We start from the raw sequence: 18,040 nt of genomic DNA on the forward strand, positions 1-18,040 counted from the left end.
CCACTCCTCCGGTGACGGGGGAGAAATGGATAGGTAATGACGTGGTATTACTGTTTTTGCTGTCTGGACCATATATTTCAAAAGGGAGTTTTTGTAGGCAGGGATATTCAGGTCAAGTATAAACAATAGAAGAGCTTCTGGGGAATTCTGGATTGGGATGCCCGTTACTTCTCTGATAATCCTGTGTACAAGATTCCAAAAAGGACGTAGAATAATACAATGCCACCAGATATAGATCATCCCCCATGTGACATCTCCAGCAGCGATCTGACACTGTGGGGAACCATTTATGGAGCAAAGCGGGTACTCTGTACCATCTGGATATAATTTTGTAACTCGTTTCTTGGTCTTTAGTAGAGATCAGTGCTTTGTGAGATAGAAGAAAACTTCTATTCCATTGGACTGGGGTGAAAGGAATACCCAAGTCCTGTTCCCAGGCCTGACAGAATGGATGAGGGCACGAGGAGCGTTGATGTATCAGCAGCTTATATATGGTTGATATGTTTCTAAATACAGCTGAGGGGGAGATGCACATCTGCTCAAATGTTGTGAGGTTTCGAGTCAATGTGTGGGATTTACACATGGATGAGTGGAAGTTGCGGGTTGATGGGGTGGGGATCCCAAGTAGTTGAGGTAGAGGTTTCAGTGAGGATCCCAAGAGGACAAGGCAAAATCTGATCGGGCTAGTCTTCGTGGCTCGTAGGAAGGGCCGAGACGAGCGTCCCGGAGGGAAGCGAGGATGGTCCGTTATTGGAACCAGAGGACCTTAAGGGTCAATTAGTGAGGTGTGGCGACTTATGGATGTTAACGTTGCAAACGTATGATGGGCTGTAAAGGATAACTTTGAGAGAGTGGGACACGTAGTGCCTGTTAGTCATGGTATAACCGTTATAGAGCAGGGGGAGGATTCACTTGCGATGTGAACCCATGACTTGGATGTATCAGTGTGGATCATGTCTAAAAGTCGGGCATAGGCAGTAGCATGGTAATATAGTTAGCAATCCGGGACACCTACCTCCCTGTCTCCTTAGGACGGGTCATTATTTCCCATTTAATTTGTGGCTTACCGGGTGACCACACAAATTGCGTGAAGCATCGGCGTATGTGAGACCAGAATATGGATGGAATACAGAGGGGGATGGTCTGCAGGAGATAGAGTAGTTTTGGTAACATAGTCATTTTCAGGATGCTAATCCTGCCGAACCAGGAAAAATCCCTTCGGCGCCAGGCTACAAGGTCCTTCTGGAATTGTTGGAGGAGAGGGGTGAAGTTTAGTCTTAAAAGCCGCGTTAAGTCAGCTGTGATTTTTATACCTAGATATGTAATTCCGTTTGGTGGCCAGGAAAAGGGATAGGAGGTTTTGAGGAAAGAGACCAGTACACTGGGTAGGGAGACATCCAAGGCCTCTGACTTGGACATGTTAATTTTGAAGTTGGTCCACTCACCGAAACTGAAGATCTCACGGAGCAAAGTCGGCAGACACATGCGGGGATTAGTTATATAGAGAAGAAGATCATCTGCAAAAGCCGCACAATTATATTAACTTTCTCCGATCTTTATTCCCGAGATGTCCGGATTGGCGCGTATGGAGGACATAAGATGCTCCATAACCAGAATGTAAAGCAGAGGAGACAGCGGACAACCCTGGCGCGTCCCGTTGTGAATAGGGAAGGAAGGGGAAAGAGTGCAATTGATCTTAACTCGCGCCGAGGGTTGTTGGTACAGACTGAAAACCTTCGACAGGAAACCCGGGCCCACTCCCAGATGAGAAAGAACAGAGTGGATAGAGTGCCAGGAGATTCAGTAAAAGGCCTTCTTGGTGTCCAGGTATAAGACCATGAGGGGAATTTTTCTTGCTTTTGCATGATGTCTAGAGTTTTAAGGGTATTGTCCCAGGCTCCCCGCCCCAGCACGAACCCCACCTGGTCAGGGTGGATAATTGAGGGTAAGAGTGCATTTAACCTATTGGCCATCAATTTGGTAAATATTTTAAGATCTACATTCAGGAGAGAGATAGGGTGATAGCTAGCACATAAGTATGGGTCCTTACCAGATTTTGGGATGACCGCAATATAGGCCTCAGTGGTCTGCGCCGGGAAGGGAAGCCCAGGAGACACTGCATTAAAAACCTGTAGCATAAAAGGGGAAAGAGAGGTCGCAAAGGATTTATAGAACCTGGCAATGATTTGAGAACCATTTGGAGATCTACTTCCGTGAATGGCATCTTCAAAACAGCAGATTCTAGTGCAGATAATTTGGGAAGCTGAGAGAAGGGTTCAGGTGTGTAATCTGCCTGTGTTGAGGAAGCTCGGGGCAGGTTGTAGAGCTCAGAATAAAAGGAATGGAAAGAAGACGCAATATCTGTGGTGCTGTGTACCATGCGATCCACAGGGTTTTTGATCGCAGGGATATGTGACACAGCCAGTTTTCCCCTAAGAGCCCTTGCCAACATGCGCCCACTCTTATTTCCATATTTGTAGAATTTGCTACGACATATTTGTATCATACGTTTGTAGGACGCTTCTAATAAGCGTGTGGCATCCAAATGTGCGTTTTGAAGATCACGGAGAGTGAGCAAGGAGAGTGCTCGCTTGTGGGCAAGTTCAAAAGAGGCGACCTTTTGTAATGCAAGTTTGAGGGAGTGTGCTTTCTCCTTCTTGAGACAGGAGCCATGTTTAATAAAGACTCTACACAAGACACACTTCAGGGCTTCCCATTTCATTGGAAGAGGAGTGGCGTCCGCACTGTGATCCGACAGGAAGTCTAACACAGTGCTGGTAAGATCAGCAGCGCACACCGGGTCGAGAAGGAGAGATTCGTTCAGGCGCCAAGTCCATTTGTTTTTAGTAAGGAAGGGGAGGTTCAGGGAGCAGAATGTTGGGGCATGGTCTCACCACAGGATATTGCCTATTTGTGTGGAGTCCAACCACGATAGAGCCGGTGAGGAGAATATAGTCTATGCGGCTGTAAGAGGAGTGAGAGGCATAATAAAAAGTATAGTCTTTGTCTGCTGGGTGCTGGAGACGCCATGGGTCACAGAGTTGTAATTGGAGGAATGCTCTTTTAACTTTTTTTAGGGAAGGGAGACATGTCCGGTCAAATTATCGAGTAGGAGTCAAGAGTAAGGTTAAAGTCATCACAGAAAATGACTGTTCCTCGGATCAGGGGAAGGGCTTTATCAACTAGGTCCAGAATAAAGGAGGCCTGGTTTTGGTTGGGGGCATAGGCGTTAAGAAAAGTGAATTCACGTCCACCAATTAGTAATGAAAGAATCAAGTACAGTATCTGGCTTCGGGATCACCAGTGCAGCCTAGAACCTGGTGAGACAAAGATTTATGGATCGCTATGGCGACACCTTTTGTCTTGTTCACTGGGTTATTTGCAAAGTGCCAGGTTGTGTAGTGCCAATGCCGTATGCCAGGGGCACAACCCTCTTTAAAGTGCATTTCCTGGAAACAAACAATGTGTACCTTCTGACGATGGATATGGTGGAGTACCTGAGTTCATTTTTCAGGGGTGTTGAGGCCCTTCACATTGAAAGACGCTATCTTGAGTGACGTCATATCTGTAGGGAGGGAAGAACACAAGGAACACGGGGAAGGGTGACCTACAGAAAGCGAGAAAAGAGTAAAGCAAAATAGGAAGAGGAAGAGGAAGAGAGAAAGAGGACATAACAAGAGAAAGAGCTCCAGGGTCAATGTAGCCCCTAGGGAGTGTCTTGGACTCTTGGGGGAAGGTAGCAGCCAGGGAAAAGCAGGCCTACCTCATCCCCTATCAAATCAAACTGACAGTCGATAATAGCAGCCACTGAGAAAGAGCAAGTGAAAGGAACAAGGTGGTGTTAAGCATGAAAAGAAGAGGAGCCATCATGGCTGTGGTGTAATAGGCTCAAATAGAAACTGCAGGCAGTCCTTCAAGTGACGAGGTTAGGTGAGGATCCGCATCTAGGACCAGCTGATCGTCGTCATCTCTGATCCCGTGTAGTTGGTCCAGGTGCATCCTTGGTGACGTCATGAGGAGGATGATGTTGTCTCAACGATTCAGAAGTAGGTGGAAGGATAGATGGCCATGGTCCTAGATTGACCGGTGGCAAGCCTAGCTGTTGCAGTAGATGCAGTAAGTCCGAAGGAGTACGGAGAGTCGCAACATGACCTTTAGGACCTGCAAATAGAGCAAATGGGTAACCCCAGCGGAAAGGAATGCCTCGGTCCTTGAGAAGATCCAATAGCTTGCTGCAACAGAGTGTGGCGTGAGAAGTCCTGTAGCAGAATGATGGGGACCTCGTCATAGGATAGAGAGGAGGACTGTCGTGCTTTATTCAGGATCCGTTCCTTGATGGCATAAGTGGATTCTGCAAATGATGTCTCTCGGTTTAGCTCGATCAGGGTTAGGAGGTCTCAGGGCCCTGTGTGCTCTGTCAATCTCTATGTGGGAGTTTGGCGGGCGCCCCAGAATTCCCACTATCGTGGGTGGCAGGTCCGCCGCTAGTATGGACTCTGGAAGGCCTCTAATCCTCAAATTGTTGTGACGACTGCGGTTTTCAATGTCATCTAGGTGTTGCTGTAGGACATGTAGTTGCTCTTCGTGGGCTTGGACTTTGTCTTGTAGAGCTTCCACAGTAGCTGACAAGGTTGCATAATCCTGTGTGACAGAATTGACTTTGATGTCGAGTGAGGCCATCTCAGATCAGACCTGGGAGAATTCCCGTTTACATTCTTGTAGCATATTGGTGGCGAAGCTGGATAGATCTGCCTTAAAGGGTAGAGAGCATATAAGAGTGCGCAAATCCGCCATGGTGGGCGGCCTGGTGTCTTCATCAAATAAAGCAGAAGAGGATGGCGGTCTCAGGGCGGAGTGTATGGAAAGGCCCTGGGGGGTATATCTGCAGGGTCAGTCAGGGCCCCTGTGCCTGGTGGTGTGGTGGTGGATTTCTGATGCTCGGGACAGTGGGGAGGGTCAGGGCTGCTGTGAGCCTGTCGAGATCACGGTCCGGTGGTGGCAGAAGGATTCGGTCTGGACTGTGGGTCTGTGCAGGCTGCTCTGTAGGAGCAGTTAACCGCTTTACGTCCGCCCATAGGATATAAACGTCCTATGGGTGGACGTCTATTTCTGAACGGACGTTCCAGAACGTCCGTTCAGAAAGTGCAGCTGCACGCTAATCGTGCAGCTGCTGATCGGGTTGCCCGCTGTCAGTGACAGCAGGGCAACCCTAAGACAAGGCAGGGACAGTGCCCAGGTGTCCCTGCCTTCTAGATCGCTGCAGACACAGCGCTCACCGAGCGCTGTGTCTGCAGAGAAGGAAGCGCTATGCGCTTCCTGTTCCGGCCCGGCGGTCATGTGACCGCCGGGACCGGAGCGTCCAGGAGCTGTGTGAGGTCTCTCAGAGACCTCGATCAGCCCTGCTCTGAGGCTGTACAGCGCTGGATTGCTGCTGTACAGCCTCTCTAGGGGTGCATTTGTCCTGTAACTGCCCCAGTTACAGGAGAAATCAACAATGAAAAAAAAAAAAAGTGAAGCAAATGTCCCCCAGAGGTCTTGTATGACCTTATGGGGGACGAAAAGTGTAAAATAAAAAAAATAAAAATAAAAGGTTGAAAATAAAAAAATAAAAATAAAAAGTCCCCAAGTAAGGAATGAAAAAAAAAAGTTAAAAATAGAAAAAACTAAAAAAAGTATACATATTAGGTATTGCCGCGTCCGTAAAAGCCAGCTCTATAAAAATATCACATGACCTAACCCCTCGGGTGAACACCGTAAAAAAAAAAAAACAAGCAATTTTTGTCACCTTGCATCACAAAAGGTGCAACACCAAGTGATCAAAAATGCGTATGTCCCACAAAATAGTACCAATAAAACCGTCACCTCATCCCGCAAAAAATGAGCCCCTACATAAGAAAATCTCTCAAAAAATAAAAAAACTATAGCTCTCAGAACATGGACACATTAAAACATAATATTTTTGTTTCAAAAATGCTATTATTGTGTAAAACTTTAATAAATGAGAAAAAGTATACATATTAGGTATCGCCACGTCCGTAACAATCTGCTCTATAAAAATGTCACTTGACTGACCCTTTCAGGTGAACGCTGTAAAAATAAATAAATAGAAACTGTGCTAAAACAACCAATTTTTTGGTCACCTTGCCCCATAAAGTGTTATAATGAATGATCAAAAAATCATATGTACCCAAAAATAGTACTAATAAAACTGGCACCTTTTCCCCTAGTTTCCAAAATGGGGTCACTTCTTGGGAGTTTCTACTGTAAGGGTGCATCAGGGGGCTTCAAATGGGACATGGCATCTAAAAACCATGTGGAGTTCCTTTTCTTCTGCGCCCTGCCGTGTGCCCATACAGCAGTTTATGACCACATGTGGGGTGTTTCTGTAAACCGCAGAATCTGTGTAATAAATATTGAGTTTTGTTTGGCTGTTAACCATCGATGTGTTAAAGAAAAAAATTGATTAAAATGGAAAATCTGCCAAAAAAGTGAAATTTAAAAATTTGATCTCCATTTTCCTTTAATTCTTGTGGAACGCCTAAAGGGTTAACAAAGTTTGTAAAATCGGTTTTGAATACCTTGAGGGGTGTAGTTTCTACAATGGGGTCATTTATGGGGGTATCCACTATGTAGGCCCCACAAAGTGACTTCAGACCTGAACTGGTCCTTAAAAAGTGGGTTTTGGCAATTTTCTTAAAAATTGGAAGAATTGCTTCTAAACTTCTAAGCCTTCTTTTTTTTTTTTTTTTTTAAATATCTTTATTAATTTTTTTCTTAGAACAAAGCAATATAAAAAAGGTATCTGGTCACAGAGAATGGGTACACACGACAGATACATTTATGCAGTATTTCCCTTGATAGCAAGCTGTGTATATATACATATAGACTTCAATATAAAAAAAAACACTCCAGTTTAATCCCAATTCTCTGTCACTCATATCAAAGTAGAAAACCGCCCCCCCCCCCCAAAAGATCCCCCCTCACCCATCCCCCCCCCCAGCGTACCTGGCCTGGTACGGCCGCCACGACAAGGGGCGGCGGGCTGCTCACACCCCTCTAAGAGGGTATTTCCCAGACAATCATAGGACCAATTCCTATTTGATTTTTGCGAATTATAATTCTATTTTGTTATTTAAAGATTATTGAAAATTTATTTGTTGATATGGGAGGTAAAATTCAAGAAGTACGAAGTGGTGGGTCATCAGTTCCAGTCCGGTAATGCATCTCTTTCAATCATATCTCCTATCTATACACCTATTCCTGTTGTGAATTTCACCCCTCGCCGTTTCATACATTCAAAATCTGTTACTCTTGCCATCAAGCGTTGCCATTCATATTTTGTTGGTGGACTATCTTTCACCCAATGCCTCAGAATTATTACCTTGGCCAATAGAAGTCCCTTCAGCCAGTAGCCCTGCTCACTTTTAGGAGTTTTATTTTTGTATTGATGGGGAAGCAGTCCAAGTATCGCTACTTGAGCAGTTAGAGGGGGGTTGTTCCCAGTTAGTGCCACCAACTCTTGAAATATACTATCCCAAAAGTTCTTAATAACTGGGCAGTCCCACAACATATGTACATACCCTGCGGCTGCAAGAGAGCATTTCAAGCAACTGAATTCTTGTCCCTTATTACTGTATATTTTGGATAGGAGACTCGGAGTAACATATAATCGGTGTATTATTTTAAATTGAGTCAAACGGTGCTGTCGTGAGAGGGAGGCCTTTTTAATATTTTGATATATTTCCCGCCATTGTGAAGAATTACATTCCCCTATATCTGCGTTCCATTTATCTACACTTTTGAATTTAGTGAGCGTGCTTACTTCCTCTATAAATCTCCTATAAAGTAGTGAGACCCTAACTTTTTTCCCAACTGTGTTATAACAAAATAGTGAGAATCTCTGGGTGCTTGTTTCCCAGTGCATTTTTTTAAGCGTGCATGCGAATGCATGTTGTAATTGAAAATATCTATAATGTTCTAATGCTGTAATTGATGTATGAGGAAACATTTCCCCTATCGGTTTAATTTTCCCTTTGGTGCATATATGTGAAAATAGCGTAATGCCTCTCCGAGTCCAATATTCCTTTTCATTAAGGGCAAAAAACTCTGTTAGTGCAGGGTTGTCCCATAGCGGAGTAAACTCCAAAATTTGAGGAGCCTGGGAAAGTTCCTTGGTTTTATTCCAGACGTTCTGCAGCGCTGAACCAATAGGACAAGACTGGTCCATACGCTGCAGGAGTACGGATTCCAATATGCTAAATATGTTATATGTGGACTGTTGACATTCTCCTATAATATGAGCTATTAATACTCCATCCCCCATATTGATACACCACTGTAGTTGTGAGCACAGGTAATAACTCTGAAAATGAGGCAGGCCAAGGCCACCATTACTTGCAGCCAGTCGTAAATATTGTAGCTTAATGCGGACCCTTTTCCTGCCCCATATCAGGTCATTAATCAATCGATCAATCAGATTAAAAACACTATCTTCAATCCAAGCAGGGCAAGAGCTGACCGTATATAATATCCAGGGCAACAGCACCATTTTAATCAGCGCAATTCTGTTGATCTGGGAAAGCGGGAGTTTCTGCCAAACCCTAATCTTCTCCCTTATTTTCCCCACTAGGGGAGTGATGTTTAATGAGTTGTAATCCCTAATGGTACTACCAATTTTTATCCCTAGATATTCTAGGTGGTCCGTTGGAGCAATGATTCTGACCTTGAGGCCGCCTACGGGAGGCATCCGGTTAAGGGGGAAGAGGACGGACTTTGCCCAATTAATCTCATACCCGGCGACGCTACCAAACTCCTCTATTATTCGCATAACGGCAGGGACGCCTCTCCACCCGTCGTTCAGATAGAGCAATACGTCATCTGCATACAGGCAGATCTTGTCGTCCATCCCCCTACCACCGAATCCCACGATACTAGGCTCGGCCCGTATCCTACAAGCAAGCGGTTCCATAAAGACTGAAAAGAGGAGTGGAGAGAGTGGGCACCCCTGTCGTGTCCCCCGCCTTAGGGAAAAGGCAGGGGTAAGACCCCCATTAATATTAATTCTGGCCGTCGGCCCACTATATAGCAATTTGACCCATGCAATAAATTTTTGACCCAGGTTCATCCTATGCATGACCCGCCAGAGGAAGGACCACTCCACCCGGTCAAATGCCTTAGCGGCGTCCAAAGAGAGGATGGAGCGGTCCTCTCCCCCCCCCAATCTGGATATTGAGAATGGTTCGACGTATATTGGTCTGGATCTGTCGCCCGGGGATAAACCCTGTCTGATCTGTATGAACTAGGCCAGCTATTACTTTTTTTAGCCTGTTGGCCAGAACTTTTGCAATTATTTTATAATCTGCATTGAGCAGTGATATAGGGCGGTAGGCTTCAACTTTATTTCCATTTTTCCCCTTTTTCAGAATAAGCGTGATAGTTGCCTCCGTCAAAGACGGGGGCAGCTTTCCACCTTTACTAGATTCATTCAGGACCTGTAGCAGCCCGGGCAGGAGGACCCCCGCGTGGCTCTTGTATATGCTATACGGGAGCCCATCCGGTCCGGGCGCCGAAGAGGCCCGAGCCTCCTGCGCGACCGCCTGTAGTTCTCCCAAGGAGATGGGGGCACACAAGAGGGCCGAGTCCGGGTCCGACAGCCCCGGGATCTTAACTTGATCTAAAAAGTCGTCCATCTTTGACCCCACATCGTCCACCCCAGAGCGATAAAGATTGTCAAAGTAATTTAAGAATTCTCCCTCCATCTCCACTCCTCTTTCCAGTCTACGGCCATCACCCGCCAGAATTTGTCTAATCTTTTGGGGGGCTTTTTGATTCATTATTATGGAGGCCAATAGTTTACCCGGAGTGCCTCCCTCACAGAAATGTTTGTAGCCCATAAAGAAGAGTTGATTCTGGGCTTTTTTCCGCATAAACGTTATATAATCGTCCTTAGCAGATTTTACCTTGGCACGTGTGTTCACATCGTTATTTATTCCAATCCTACCCTCCAAATATGCAATATTTGCTTCAAGATTTTTTTGCTCTTTAAAAAATTCCTTTTTTTCCTTTTTAATTCTGCTGCAATATAACCCGCGAATAAAAGCCTTCATTGCATCCCATACGAAATGGATATGTTTTGTGCCAATATTTTCTTGCCAGAATTGTATAAGTTCCTTGTCAATTCCTGCGGAATCGTTTAATATGGTTAACCAGTGCTCGTTCAGTCTGAACGGTCTGGTAATACCGGATTGTTCCCCAGTCTTCATCACCAATAAAATTGGTGAGTGATCAGAGATACCATGGATCTCGTACGTCATTTTTAAAATGGCGTCGAGCATCTCTCCATTGGCCAAGGCAATATCAATTCTGGACATAGCGCTATATGTTTTACTGAAGCAAGAAAACACCTGCTTGTTCCCATAGACCCATCGCCAGACATCTGTTAGTCCTATCTCCTCGCAAAACCCACGAAGTAGGGCGTGCTTTCCCTGCCCACTTTTCCCCGCGGTTGAGATTCTATCCAACGCGGGGTCCAATACGCAGTTAAAATCACCACATATTAATACCGGTGCTCGCTCTCTGTTATGCAAAAAGATTGTCAACTGGTTTAGGACTGTCATTGCAAATGGTGGAGGGATATACAGAAAAGCTAAGACACACTTTCTGCCATTCCATCGAGCGTGGAGGAAGATGTACCTCCCCTCTCTATCAATTGACTGATCCAATAGGATAAAGTCAATACTTTGATGTACATATACACTGATCCCTCGGGAATATGACGAGAAGCCGGAGTGGAACTGATGCCCCGCCCATCTCTTTATTAGATATTCTGGAATCTCTGGTGTAGCATGTGTTTCCAGTAAAGCAACTATTGCGGGGAGGTGCCGAATAATCCAGTCAAAGACCACGACCCGTTTTGTTTTCTCTCCCAATCCACGCACATTCCATATTATTACTTTATTATTCGTCATGTTATGGAGCTATAGAGGAGCCGTCCGCCGCCCCCCACAGGCGGCCGCACCCAGGCCAGATCGCACCCCCTCCAAACCCCGGCACCCCACCCCACCTCGACCACCCCCCCTCCCCTCTCCCCCACCCCCGCGTATCCCCCTACTGGTTCACTGATGCGAAGCATCCTGTCAACCTCTCACATTTCACCCATCCGTCCATGGGGCGCCCCCCGTGACCCCCCCCCCTACCTCGGGCCCACCTCCCGCCACATAGATCAAAATCATCATATCTAATCCCTAACCGTATCTAACCATTCTAGGGCTTCTCTGGGTGAGTGGAAGAACATTGCAGTATCCCTATAGACCACTCTTAACTTGGCAGGGTATAACATGGAGTATTTAATATTACCATCTCGTAGTCTTTTCTTGATGTCAAAATATTCCCTATGCTTATTTTGGGTGTCCCTGGAGTAGTCAGGGTATATTTGTAGCCAATGCCCGTTGAGGGCAATCTTTTTTAATTCCCTCTTACGCCGAAGCACCCAGTCTCTATCACTAGAGGAAAGTAGTCTAATTAAGAGGGGTCGAGGGGGGCCACCCGGTGGAGGTTTTTTTCCGGGGATTCTGTGCGCTCTCTCCACCCGAAGCGCGGGGCTGTCCCCGCAAGTTCCCAACGTATCGGTCAGCCACTTTTGCATAAACTCGACAGGGTTCCCCCCCTCCACGCCCTCTGGGAAACCCACCATCCTCAGGTTATTACGACGTGCTCTATCCTCCATATCTGTTAGTCTCGCGTTAATGCGTTTATTTTCTTTCTCGAAGTCGTCTATTTTTGTAGTCGTCTGACGCTGTTCTGTTTGAACCTCCAATAAACCAGTTTCTACATACTTAATATTGGCCCTCATTTTATTCATGTCGTCTCTAATAAGAGTTAGTTCCACCTGTAATGTCTTTACCGTGGTGGAGATATCTGAAACCGATTGGTTGGTGGTCTGAACAAGCGTCAGTATGTCCGCCAGCTTGTTGTCTATAATGTCAAGTCTACCCCTGTCGGGTCCCGTATGTTGTTCTAGCTGCATCGGCGGATCCACCGGTACCTCCGCCGGCTCCGGCATTCTCTTCCCCCCTCTGTGTTTGGGTGGGGGCGATTTCAAGTACTTGTCCATTCTCGCCTGTGGACTGTTTCCGTCGCCCGCCTTAGGGGATCCTATTCCCACAGATCTCCTATTATATTTAGGAGGCATATTATCTCAGATCTTGCCTGCAGAAGTGGGCCATATGTAAGAAGTGAGAGGGGATTAAGGGGAGAGAGAGTACCCCAAAAGCGGCCGAGATGTCACTATCACCCCCCCAGCACAGACAGCCCCGCACCGGGGTCGACCACTGGTTATCCAGCTGATTTTATAGACAATTAGAAATAGGGTTGTATATACACCCAGCGTTGATTTTACCAAACCGATCCGGGCGGGGTATACCTACACCCGCCTGTGTTCAGGCCCCCCTTTCCCTCCTAACCAGACCAGGTTCCAGCGAGCACCAACGCAAAAAGATATCCAAAATAGCAACAATTATGAGCAAAGCACAAAATCAGCACATAACAGGGCCCTGCCCAGTAAATGAAGCGGAGCGAGTTATTGGCGGAGATTGGGTACTTGCTCACAGCCTTGGTGCTAGTGGGGTCGGCAATCTGGTCAGGACCCTCTTCGCCGCTCCCCGCATACACCACTACAATACCAATTCAAACCGCCAATATGACATTTTTACAAATTGCAGTTTGGGCCCTCAATTTGGGTCGGCAAGTTGTATATCCCCAGCTTGAGGTGTCGGTATAGTTCACAGCAGGGGTTGTCACACAAAACTGTCCCGCCAGTCTTCTGCCCTTCTACCTAAAGGGTAGGGCTAGAAAGTTGATCCAGTTGTTGGACCCCCCCTTAGCTTAGTGTGGGGGTTATAGCGGGTTTATGCCGGGCAGTGGACCCCTGAAGCGCCAAACTCCAAAGTTCAAGACTCCATGATCCTGAGGGAACGGTTAGTTGTCGCTAAAGGTGATATAAAGCCGTCCCAGGTGGCAATTTCCACAAGGCCCACCGAAAACGCAGCCCCAGCCGGTGTAGTGACCAGGACCCACACCCGGTCGGGCGGTCAGCAGCCCTTCTCTCACTCACTCAAGGTTAGTATGACGAAGTTAGTATGACAAAGTTGGTTAGTGAGGAGGGATGACGGGGATGACAGTGGGTACACTTAAAACAGGAATGGTCTCACCAAATTTTTAGCCAGCCGGCCGGGGGAAAGGTGTGTCGCCGCCGGTGTGCGTTTTCGGCATTCAGCAGTCAACGGTCCCGTAGTGCCCTGTCGCAGCCTTTCACGGTCACGCTCACGGTCTCCTCTATTCACGGGGTAAAGCCGAGCCGGATGCAGGATCAGGCAGAATGGAGGATCAGGCAGTAGTAATCCACATCAGCGCGGCACGGAGTTCTCGCATCCACCCATCACAGGACATGGCCGGGGTGCGCCTTGATCTTTAAGCGATCTCCTCCCCCTGCACGCTGCCCGATAACATGGTGGCAGCTGACGGCTCCAGTTCAGCGCCAATGTATGCTGCGCTGGAGGGAGCGAGGCGGTGAGACGCTAAGACGCCGGGTCGAGGCAGGTGGGTGAAGGGGGCGGTCCCCATACGGACGCGCGGTACACCTACATAGCTACTCCGCTACGTCATACCGCTGCGCTGATTCTAAGCCTTCTAACGTCCTAAAAAAATAAAATGACATTTCCAAAATGATGCCAACATAAAGTAGACATATGGGGAATGTTAAATAATAAATATTTTATGAGGTATCACTTTCTGTTTTAAAAGCAGAGAAATTGAATTTTAGAAAATTGCGAATTTTTCAAATTTTTGGGTAAATTTGGGATTTTTTCATAAATAAAGGTGAAATATTTTGACTCAAATTTATGACTATCATGAAGTACAATGTGTCACGAGAAAACAATCTCTGAATGACTTGGATAAATAAAGGCGTTCCAAAGTTCTTACCACATAAAGTGAGATATGTCAGTTTTGCAAAATTTGGCCTGGTCAGGAAGGGGGCAAATGGCCCAGATGGCAGGTAGTTAAGGAGGGCACTGAGGCGGATCGGCGGCTGCCCCCTTGCAAAGGAAGGCTGTCGGGCACTGCAGGGAGCGCTTCTGATGTCCGCATGGCGTGAGTGCCTGCGCCATCTTGTGAGGTGGCAAGTCGCCTTGGGAGGATGCCAGGGGAGCTGATGATCGGGCTCTACCCTTCTTCAAGGTTTTGCCCATCAGTGGCTGACAATGTGGGACAAATCACGCTGGGGATGTGGAGGAGCTCTGGCTGAGCGCGTCTTCACTCCTCCATGGCTGGCCACAACCCCCTACATACAACATTTTTGACCCTACAGTCAAAACCATGGCAAAACTGTACATGCTTTTACCGCAAATTGCTGTGGTTTTTCAATACAGACTGTGCTGCCAAAAAGCACATCACAAGACCATGGCACTGAAACCAGGTGTGGTTTTACTGTGCTTTCAATGAGGTTTTGAACACATACTTAAAAAATATCCCATGTAAAAGTAACCTAAATGAGTCCAAGGTCTATTTCATTATTCCTTTAAGTCTGTATTAAATACGATACCTGGTGCTTATTTGGTTAATTTGCATTCTTTACTAGCTATAGTCTTACAACATTTTCTTAACTTTCCATTTAGTATTTACAGATACTAGTGATATTGCACATTTCCATGATTATGTTTTCCCCATGCTAGTGATATTGCACATCTACACGATTACAGTGTTTTTCCTATGTGTATTTTCACTGCAGTTTTATAATGGTAAAACATATGTTTTCAAGGTATTGGGTATTGGAAACCATCCAACTGAAAAATGTAATGTGGTTTTACTGTAGTGTTTTTGTTGGCTGATGAAAGATATAATCAGGGATGTCGATAATCAATAGAACTGATTGGAGGAGGAACCACAATCAGTCCTCCCACATTCACTTTACATCTGTCTCTGTAATAGGCAGGTGAAAACAATCTCCAATGGGTGTATTTATCATCCATCAGTTCTCATCCTGCCCGAAAATGCACTACCTCCCTACGTAGGGCCTGAGGGGGTGGTGTCTTAAGTGTTCTTTCATCTTGTATCAACCCTTTAAGTCCTGCACTAGGCAAGGACTAATGCATCCCAGGTCTAGAATTATTTTTCAGTCACTCAAACACTTATTCATCAAGAGCTAGAAAATTGAGAACTATTTTCAGAAAAAAAAAAAGAGACAATATAAGAACATTTTCTAACTTTTATGTCAGCGTTTTACTAGGTAACTGGTATAGGCTTCACTGCAAATGTATTCACTCTAATCGTTTAAGTGGCACAATTATAATTGGTATGATCATTTTACATTTTTACATACAGTATGTCATTATGGAGAAATCATTCTTCCACAATGCTATCCTGTGTTTTAGTCTGTCCCAGCTGTCACCTTCTATTCATCATTAACATAACTGTTATCTAACTGTTTAGTTTTAGCTGTTCAGAACTGATCCAATAATCATGTTCATTTCAACATTTTTTAAATGGAAATTTGACAGATAGCTGAGTTTACCATTGTCATTTATTTCCTGAAGGACTAAGTTCAGACAGTACTGCTGTGACTACAGGCATAAGTAGGAGGGTGCTGCTGCAACTACTGGGGAGCATACAACTGTAATTACTGGGTACAGGGTAATGCCTTGAAAACTGGGAACTGCTATATCTTCTATGGAAATAAAGTTGAAAGTCTGACTGTGACTACTGTATGTTAGGAAAGGGGAAAGGAACTGCTGTTAGTCAGCAACTGGGGGTAAAGGGGATGTACTGCTATAAATGCTTTAATTGCTGTTTTGTTAGGGTTACAGGTGGAATCAAGGGCATAAGTATAAGGGGTCCTAAGGTTGATGTTCCAGATAAGCCCTGTGTCCTGTAGAGGCCCAAAAGACCCCACTGTGCCATATGAGAACAATATTGTTAAAAAAAGATGCTCCATAGTTCAGGGCCCTGTTAAAGAAAGCATTGATTACTTTTGAGGGGGAAAACAGTTTTGATTTTTCATTTTGAGTTATTTTATGCAAATGTAAAAGGGAGCAAATTATATGCCGGTCTTAATCCCTCTTCACTGCCAGTGGACGCGCCAAAGTTATGTAGAGGCTCAGACTTCGGGGGTTAAAACAGGTGCTTTAGTTTTTCCACCCAAAGCACAATATAGGCCATACAAGTTAGGATGGGTTATCACCAGCATTTTAAATTCTGTTATAGGGTTCCGTTGTAACAGAGTTATAAAGGAATAGAACGGAATTTTAGAATGGAATGCAAAACGGAAACCTTTGGGAGGCATTCCGTTTTGCACTGTCCTAATATATGTCTATGGGCCCAAATAACAGTTATGTTTTGTTCCATTATACCTGAAAAAAAAAAGTCCTGTCGACAGGACTTTTTTTTACCGTCATGTGTAACGGAACAAAACGGTTTAAAAAACCAGATGCTAAACATGGTGGGCGGAATAAACATGGGTGCTGGATTATTGCAGCAACATTGTCCCTAGTGCTTGCCACATCTCTCCCTATGCTCAGGTCATAGGACAGTGGCGGAGACCACGTGAGATGAGGCTTTTATAGGGCTGTGACATCATAGGGGATGGATGGCTGCATGGCATTATGAGTGATCTCGTGTTCCCGGGCTTCTTACTTTCATTTTGTAACGTGTGCAGCCGCCATTTTAGGAAAAACTGATTCATTACCACAAAGCGTGAAGAAATTCAGATTCTTTGTGAATTGAAGTTTTCCTAAACTATGGATCAAATTCCGCTTCTCTTTGCTCAACACTAATTACAGGACTGTAAAACATATCACCATCTCTAAATCTGAGTGTTAGAATCCCCCTGTAATGACCGGCGTCACGCAAAGGGAGGGAAATGGGAAGGCCCTGTCCAAGGGAGAGGGAAAGATGGTGACCCCTGACTCACCTTGCGGCTGGCACCTGACTGCCCTGACGTCCCTAGACGGGTTCCTCACCCGTACGCCGATCACGTGCCTAAACCCTGGATTTCCCTAAGATGAGCCCTATGTAGTGAACGGGGCGGTGGGATCACTAGTACGCACCACTGACACTAAGAGGAAAACACCAAGGAGAGGACAGACAATACAGACAAACATATAATCCCAGGTGGGCGACAACAGCAGACCACCAAGGCCCAACAGGGATCCGGAGGGTAACGTTCTGGAACAACAACCAGGAATCACAGCTACACAGCTCCAGAAGGTCAGTATAGAAGTCCAGGCAGGAAGCTCTATATCTGGCAACCAGAGAAGTGAGAGATGGGAATATAAGGAGGTTGGGATTGCTGGACAAGAAACAGCTGAGGAGGAGAAGCTACGGATCCCTGAGTGAGCCAAAAAGGATTGCAATGCAAACCCAGAAAGCTACCATTAATAAACAGCACTGTCTTTAGACATAGAGCGCGCAGCCACCCGCTGCGACTTCCTGACCCTGGGTATAACGGAGTCAGGCGTGGCTCTTGACACCCTCGTGACACCCCCATTCAGATTAGACAGTTACCTTCTGAAGTATGAATTCATGAGGATCTCATGCTGGCATTAACAAGTGGTTTGTGCATATCTAGTGGGCTATGTGACGGTCACGTGCCTGTGTATTTTTATGAATTAAGTAAGACAAGATACCTTTTAATGACTTTAATGTATAGTTGGTTATTGTTTTAGTGGTTTGTAGTGGAATATACATAAAGTTAGACAAGCCTTTTAGAGGAATACTAGGTAAAACTAGAAGGCTGTGATTACTGCAGGACCTGTAGATGGTTGTGTATATCACAGGCACCCAAATGTCCTACACTAGGCTCAACACAATGCCCCAAATCATATAAATGGTGTAAGCTTAGACCGGCTGTCTAGACCTGCACGAGATTTATCACAGGGTTCAGGCTGGATGATAAATGTGGTGCAGGGATAGACATTTTTCTTTGACTACTGGTTTTTGGCGAAAATGGTGCATCTAGGGCCACTTTTCCAGTGAGGTTCCACCCCTT

General features: G+C 45.7%; 1 protein-coding gene across 1 annotated transcript in view; it reads left to right on the plus strand.

The window, feature by feature from the left end:
• ANO4 (anoctamin 4) overlaps positions 1–18,040 on the plus strand; it is a 364,269-nt gene that overhangs the window by 179,055 nt on the left and 167,174 nt on the right.

This window comes from Bufo bufo, chromosome 1 (genome assembly GCF_905171765.1).
Source record: "Bufo bufo chromosome 1, aBufBuf1.1, whole genome shotgun sequence".
NCBI classification, from domain to species: Eukaryota; Metazoa; Chordata; class Amphibia; order Anura; family Bufonidae; genus Bufo; species Bufo bufo.